Here is an 8,944-nt window from a genome sequence, read left to right on the forward strand (position 1 = left end):
CTCTACAGGTCACTGGTGTTATTAAAACATCAGCTAGTGCCCTCAGACCAAATTCTGCTTTCCCTTGTTCTGGTACATCTTATGGTTGTACTCAGGTGCCCCAGAGCCATTTCATAGGAACAAATTGGTATCTTGTAAATATGCAGCAACTTTCTCTCTACACACTGACCTCAAAGTGCTATACAAGCATTAAAAGTCCAGTTAATATTATTATGTTTTCTGGGTAAAGGAACTTGTGTTTTGCTATCGAAAAGGATTTTGGAAAAGCTCTGGGTAAAAGCCCAGGAACTCTAACTATTCAGACCCCAGGCTCTGACCATGGAGTTGACAGCAGCTTCATACCTAGCTAGCTAAGAAGTTTTCACTCTGCAGCAGTTTAAATACATTAATGCATTACACCTTGTACCTCATCTTGTGACATTTTGTACACGTTGCTTATGTGCGTGTAACCTTGTGCTCTTCTCAGTTCATTTTGTGGGCAAAAAAGTGTGGACCTACCAGATGATCTGTCATACCAATCTATGTAGAAGTTTACATGAAACTAAAGAGCAGAACACTCCTTACTGTACACACTACAAACTTGTAATAGGAATTATCTCACCTTAATAAATAAGTAACAGTACATCAGCAGAATTTCCCACCGTATATATTTTTAAAGTAGGTTAGCATCAGCTTCCTCATCTCTTTATCGCTGTCCCCCAACAATTATTAGATTAATAAGATTAAAAAAAAAAAATAAATTAAAGAGGGAGGCAATTTTACAATGTGACTGTGGAACCCTTCCTTGGATCATTTCAGAGACTTCTCAAAAACAAGGAGAATTCACACTATGTAATTTTTCAAATGATCACGAGGGTTCCTCATGCAGTCATTTAATGTGAAAAGTGAGGTTTTAAGAAAAAAATTAAAAATATTTTTAGATTTGATAAGAAATCTCAAGTGTTATTAATGCTACACTAGAGAGTTCCAGCTGAGCAGGCTACGACCGTTATCACATTACTGTAGATAAGAAATTATATCAATGATGCATAGACTATGAGAACTGATTCAACCTTATTCCTTAGGTAAGCCACGCATCAGAGAAGGAACAATATGTCTAGATAAATCTGAAGAAATTGTGTGTTCCCCTGGGCCAGGGTGACGTGCTGACAATGAGATGTTGCTTCTGCTATCTGCTGGTTGTTCCAAGGGAACAACTACATTCCTCTCCCATTTTCTCCACTCCCCAAAGTGGATCTAACAAAAAAGGAACATCACCTGCAGTATTTCTACTAACTTGGTAATGCTAATTCAGCTGTAGGGAGAGTGGTCTTCTTTAGTGTTACTGCATGTTCCACGTCCCTTAGTTTATATAATAAAATATATCACAGGCAACCTTATTGCTTGTTCTCCCCCCTCTTCCCCACGTTAGTTTCTCTTATTCTGTCATGTAGCTTTCGTTCAGGTGGGTTTGGGGAACTGAAGGAGGATGGGTGTTTTCTCAAGACTATTGGTTGCTTGCTAGCTGTGTTCTTTATGAATTGGTACAACATTATTTTGAATATCTGTTGTACTGAGGGTGTGTACACACTGTAACACATTGTCACCAAACAGTGCTGTACATCCAGGCATCTCAGATGACCTCACTGTTGAGCAGCTTGACTAGATGTTCTACTCTCAAACAACTGAATGTTTGTAGGTTCCCCATACTTGCACCCCTGGGAACATGCCGGACACCTGATGGGAGTGATTGGAGAAAGCGGCTTTAGTAGTGGACCTGCAGAAATGCAGACTATGAGCACATTGTGTAGTGGCTCTGCAGCCTGGATATTCAGACAGAGACGGCATCTGTTTGAGGACGTCAGTGCTAGCACCTTACAGCGCAATGGCTCGTTCCCATCCCTCAGCAGTTTTCTGCTTCGATTCTTAGTTCAAAAATTGTTTTCTCTGTTGGTTCATTTTCTTGCTAGTGTCCTTCACTCTCTTTAGGCTACAGATGTTTCTGTACATACCTTGTGCACATCCCTCCATTCTTACACCATTCTTACAAGGAATGTCTGCTTCAAAAGAAGCATGGCTGACATATCAAGGGATGGGTTTCTACACCTCCCCTCTGCCCTGGTGAGACTCCACCTGGAGTACTGCATCCAGCTCTCGAGCCCCCAACATAAGAAACACATGGACCTGTTGGAGCAGGTCCAGAGAAGGGCCACAAAAATGATCAGAGTGCTGGAACACATGTCCTATGAGGAGAGGCTGAGAGTGTTGGGGTGGTTCAGCCTGGAGAAGGATCTAGGGAGGCCATATTGCAGCCTTTCAGTATTTAAAGGGGGCTGTGGACAGACTTTTTAGCAGGGTCTGTAACAAGAAGGCAAGGGGGATTAGTCTTAAACTAAACAAGGGTAGATTTAGACTAGATATAAGGAAGAAATTTTTTTTTACCATGAGGGTGATGAGAGACTGGAACATGTTGCCCAGAGAGGTGGTAGATACCTGATCCCTGTAAACATTCAAGGTCAGTTTGGATGGGGCTCTGGGCAACTTGATCTAGTTGAAGACGTCCCTGCTCATTGCAGGACGAGAAGACCTTCAAAGGTCCCTTCCAACCCAAAATATTCTATGATTCTATGTATTACTAAAATGTTCCAAGCACAATAGTAACACAAATCAGCAAATGATCACTGAAGATTCAGCTGCATAGGATATCAGGTAGCCTCTATTTTTCAACAGTCACAGAGAAATTATTTCCAAACAGTACTTAAGTCTGAGTCTTGCAACTTCTGCTGTAAGTATTTATATCAATAGGTCTCATAGAACATACACCTCACAAGTCTTACATTCTTTTAGTATTGACACTGTAACACCAGAATGGCCATATTGACTGCATGAAGGTGGCTTATATTCAAAAGAGCATTCTTTTTTGACACATACTCTTTAAATAGCTATCTATCTAATAAACCTGCATAATGATTTTACATTTCCATAGTCGTGACATGCAGTTACATTTATTTGGGAAAAAACTGTCAATGTGCTTACATTTCCATGAGCTCATCAGGCAGTAGGATACTCCTTTCCCTGAGAACTGGAAGTCCTTGGCATTAGCACCCTATACTTTCCAGCCATTTACAGTTGTCCATACCATCAAAATAATTTAGAAAATAACCAAATTAAAAGACAGAATTTAGTCTGGGGAAGATCAAAGACTACCCTTTCAGATTTTGGTGTTTATTTCACATATGTTGTCTCTGTGTCTCAGGACAGGTTTGGAAAAATATTTCTGCTTCTACCAGGCAATCCTTTAAAGCCTTAACAGCAACATCTACGGCTGTGACTGCTGTCAGGTATTTGGTTTTCTGTCAGCTAAGCAGTGCATCAAGTCATGTTTCCTTGCTTCACAATGTGCTGTATCATTTTTACTGTGGTTAATTTGTTTTCTACTTGTCGATACGATAAGTGGGACAAGAGTGAATGCATGAGGGTGTGTGTCTGATGTTTTTTTGCAATGGATAATGGAGAGCATCTTAAACACTTTAGGTGTATCGGGTATAGCTTGGCACACTGCAACATAGCTTGCTTAACAAAAGCAATATCAGCAACTCAAAGATGTTTCACTAGTGTAAAAAAATCTAAGACTTCTAAGTGTTAAACTTTGCATTTCGGTATGAATTATTTTTTGAAATATTCTCCATCCTTTCCTTTTCTCACTTTTAAACAAGCTTAGGAAAGCATGACTGGTTTATTATACTTTCTTCACTGCAGGCATAGCTGAAGATAACATTTCCTCCTGTCTAAAAGGAATTCCTTTGGTACCAATCTCCTACTTCCATTTTTAAAAAAGAACAACTATTTCAAAACTCAGATTCTGAATTTATGATTTTCTTGGTCTTTATGCTATCTCATACAATATTAAACTCTTGAATGTTAAAAAAATAATCATAAAATGTTTTTTACATGTGGCTTTAACATGCAACATTTACTGCAAGTGTTTTTTTAATTAACTTATTTCCTGACTTTGGGTCACTAACTCTTTTCAAGCTCCTTTTGCCTGTGATGTGTAACCAGTAGAGGACACTGGAGACAGAGAGAGAAATGCCAGCTCTGATGAAATCACTGCCAAAACTTCCATCAGCTTTAACAAGGATATGACATAAGATAATCTCAAACAGCTGTCACAGGTGCCCTCCTCCCACTCACAGGCATGTGCGAGGGCATTAACAGTCCTGAAGAAAAATAAAAATCTATTTCAAATGAGAGTGGGAATATAAGTTTCTACTGTACGATCCAAGAAACTCAGTTTGGAGAGGTCTTTGGTTTGCTATTTGTCTTTTTCATCCTTGTTTCTCTGACTTCTTTCCTCATAACAAGACTCATCATAAAAGAAAAAACCTGACACTATTACTGCTGCTGCTAAGAGGTTTCTGACATTTCTTTGTCTCTATTGCACTGAGTTAGGAAAGCTTCAAGGTCATTTTCAAGACAAAACTGATCTTCCTCTACTTGCAGGAATGTAAGTAGATAACAGGGATGATAATATGTTGTGACAGTAAAGTGTCTGTAATAACCCATTGCAAAATAAAATATCTACTATGTATCTCTTGACGGTATGACATCACAAAGATATACCTACAATGAAATATGCATTATTAAATTTACTTAATATCTAACTCTGTCTATCTAGATCGATGTCACAAATTTGAATAATGTCAGTAGAGGTAAGATACCTAACAGGAATACTTATACTTGTAGCACATGAGGGTTTTTCATCTGTATTAATATTTCTCATTTTGAAAGGAAAAATATATTTCCTTATGGTCATACAAATATCTACTATAATTCCTATATTCTATGAGAGGACAATTTTTCATGACTGAAAATTCTGCCTTTGTGGTTGTTTTCATTGTATGTGTATAATTGGGCATTCATCTGTAGAACCATCATACTCTTACTTCATAGAGCAGTGGAGACACACTTCCCTGACCTTCAGCTTAAAGAAATGTTGCTTTTTCCCTCATGAACTAAGATTAGGCAAAAAGATAAGTGAAAAACATCAAAATGTCCATCAATATGGTGAGCAAAATACTGAAACAAGATTGAGTTCCCAAGGTTCAGGCCTGTTTTTTTTGCACCTCAAATTGATACAAGGCTTTAAGAGAAAGAAAAACTGTTGCTAGAAAAAGTATTTTTCTCTTTAAGAGCATAGATAAGGATTCAGACAGATGCTTTGGCATTTTCTTACAAATTGATGGTAGCCTCCGACATTTTTTTTTTTTTTTCAGTTACACATTGGCTGAATGGTAGAAATCTAAATCAAGTTACAATATGTCTATGTTAACTGATAGAAATATAATGACAGCCTATGCCACAAGTAAGATACTTAACACCTCTTCTATAGATGAATAATAAATTCACTTGTCCTAGCCTTTGGGTATCTGTATTTGAGCTCTTAATCTGGAATTTCTTTAAAGGAAATCACGAGAATGAGGGACGTGATTGACCTTGACTTAGGGTAGGCATCTAAAATAAATCAGACTAATCACAGCCTGCTTCTCTCTAGCATCCAAATAGGCAATCAAGACAACCAGCTAACAAAATTAACAGATATATTTCAAGCAACTTAAAAGAAAAAGTCATTTCACTGAGCCTTGGGAATACAGTCTTTTCAACTCAGTAGTTGGATCATTTTGGGAAGACATCCAAACAACTTCCTGAACTACTGATGCCTGGGCGCTCAAGCCTCTCCTGTACAATATTGTTGTACTTCAAAAAATGTTGAGATTAATATTTTACTCTGGCTTCAGTCCTTCCTAGCAGAATGTGGGCAAAGTGTGCTGAGTGATAAACTGAATCTCTGGGGCAAAATACAGAATTGCTTTTTGTCTGTGACAAGTTCACAGTTAATCCTAATTTGACATATGTCAACATCTGCAGACAATCACTAGGCAAAACAGTCATCAGATACAGTAGCTCATGATATGCAAGGGTTAGGTGTGTTCTCCCTGACAAATGGTCACTTGCCTTCCCTGGGGACAGCAGAGAAGCTGGAAAATTGAGACCACGGGTGCCTGGTAGCTGGCTAAGGTTAACACTGAACTTCAGCAGACAAAGATGACTTTTTGGCAGGTGTAGGATGGAGCTCTGAAGAGCCTGTATCAGGAAACAGGCTCAGATGATGGATGTTATGCAACATTTACTCAGTTTAGTTACTTCGGAAAACAAATATGGATTCTCACTGGAACTAAGTTCTTGGAATAGTGATACTCTATTACCTACTATGCCCTTCCATACTGTAGCCTAGATCTCACTTTCACAAAAGAAAAGAGTATCTGACCTCCGTTTCATTTAATCACAAATTTTTGGTTACATTACAACAACGTATAGGTGGATTTATTTTTTTATTTACTTTAAAAATCACCTCTTGGCAAGCTCTAACAGCTGCTGAACACTGTACTTCATCTTCCCAGTAACACAAACTAATGAATACACATACTACAAATCTCTCTTCCACATAAGAAGTAACTGTGATGAGGAGAAGGATAACAGCTCTGAACATTTAATGGCCTAAAGTGTGAAAAGTTACCTCCAGTTCCAGGATGGAAACCAATGGTTGACAGGCAGGCTCTACTGGATGAGCCAGCCGGACCTATGCTGAAAACAGTTTTCTTGGGTCATTGAGACAGGAACTTCTATATGAAAAAAGGACTACTTTCCCCTTGAAGCACAAAGTGCATTTTTAAGACCTTGTACACACCAATGTAAATACAGAACAGCATTGCTTACTTTAAAGAAACCTAAAACCCTATCAAAACATAACACTTCACTGTCCATACTTCTTCCTCTGAGTAGACAATGAGAGAACAAACAGCATCTAACAGATCTTTAGTCGCATTGGTTAACATATAAAGTCCAGCAACAGAGGAGTACAGTAGTAAGGGTGGTGTAAAAAGAATCAGGCATATATTTCCAGCTTGTTCCCTGAATTGAAGATCCAGGGGGAAAAGTGAGGAGAGGGATAGAAACTGCTTGCAGTGAAAAGCTTTGTAAAGTTACCTATTTTCTAACAAAATAGAGAATAATAATGCATTTTGACCTGTAGTTAACAATGAGCATGCGATTAAATAGCTTTGAAAATTATATACTTTAGTTTAGAGGTCATTCTAACATGAAAGACATTTTGTTAACAGTGAAAGGAAAAAAAAAAAAATAAAAATCAAAGATCAGCTCTGACATATTTTGAAAAAGAACTGGCAAAATTTTTGCTATTTCAGGGTTCCAGACTCCGATCCCTTCTGGACTTGGCAGACTACCCATAAAATAAATGCTATTGCCTCATATAAGACTGATCTGACCAGAGAAGCAGGCAGGGATCTTTGGACAGATGTGAGTTTTTACAAGGAAAGGTCTATTAGAACCCAGTTTTCCTTCACCCTTGCAATCAGGGGTGCAATCACTCCCTGCTTGTGGCTGCAAGGGAACAAGATGCTGTCCCAAAGGATGAGTGCTTCAACTGGATACAATTGGAGGATAGAAAGTGAGGGTGATTTGCTTCTCTCTCCTTCCTCGTGGCCATCAGGAAGAAGGGATTTCTAACAAGAAGAAAGATCTAGGCTCCACGTTATCTGCTCTTAAGGGGAAATTTTCCACATGAAACTTTGTAATGCTGATGAGACAAGTAAAATACATTGTTTGCAAAGACATTCCTTTTCCAGGTAAAATAATCTCATTTTTATTGCTAATTGCGAGAGTTGTGGTGAACAGCATGAAATTGCCCATCAATACTGAGTTTTCCTCCCACACGGTTTGTTTTAGTGCTACTGTGCTGCAGTTTTATTAGCATAATTCTTATAACACTGGACATATCATTGTCACAACATTTTAGGTCTGCATTAAACAAACACACAAAATGCCTGTTGATGCCAAACACAATGCAGCCAATTATTTAGTTCCAAGATAAAAACCTCAAAACAATAAAACTTGTATCTAAGAAAATAACTGGATATTTTTGAGGAGGGACTCGTGTTTATTTTCCTGCTGTACCCACAAGGATGAGGTTTTTTGCTTTACAGGGTGAAAATACCATATCTAGACAATATATAGACTAAATGGGTCAAAATTCTGCAGCCTTTGGAATATTTAATTGCTTTCATAACTTATAAAGCTGAAATTGGAGGGGAAGAAGAAAAAAGGGTCAGTTGCTTCTTTAGGGGAGCAGTCTGTGAATCCCTTCCAGTGGTATATTTCATATCCAGTACGGTGCTAGGAAGCAGCTGATCCTAGCAACTTCCAGACAATAGAAGTTATTCTCTTCTCTATTCACTTAAAGAAAAAGTAAATAAATCATCGTCTATATAAATGCTGCTCTTCATTACCATGAGGATGATAGCTGTTTTAAAAACAAACAGAAGAAAACACATGGGCTTCTTACAAGTTTGTTTCAAACACTCAAAATGTAAAGTATTAAAGAAATCTTAGTGAGCACCATTAAACCTAAAAGAAAAACACAAGTTCCAGAGCCAACTTTTTTTTTTAACTCTACAATTGTGGGGAAAAATTTAGAGAATGTGAATACACCTGAAGTACCCTCATTTATGGCAATGATCTCATTCATGGAATTAAACAGGGAGTCCAGAGAAGGACCACCCACATTTGCAATGATACAGTATATTATGAAAGCATAAATTGATTTAGGAAGTCCATATTTTAATGTAGGTAACAAGTATATTAGCTTTTTCCTGACCATACAGTGTATCAGAAAGCACAACAGCAATAAAAGAAAGTGAAAGAAATCTGTCACGGTGGTTTTAAGTCATGCAAGAGTAAAGCCTGATGGATAATGAGTCTCTTTAAAATGACCCTTCTTTAGACCTACTAACATGGCTGATGTGAGTAACTGTCCTAAGATAAATGATTGTCACTGATAAGATAGAATGAATAAACAAAAAACTACCTGATTGAAATTCTCTCTTTT

This window comes from Calidris pugnax, unplaced genomic scaffold, assembly GCF_001431845.1.
Source record: "Calidris pugnax isolate Ruff unplaced genomic scaffold, ASM143184v1 scaffold95, whole genome shotgun sequence".
Lineage (NCBI taxonomy): Eukaryota > Metazoa > Chordata > Aves > Charadriiformes > Scolopacidae > Calidris > Calidris pugnax.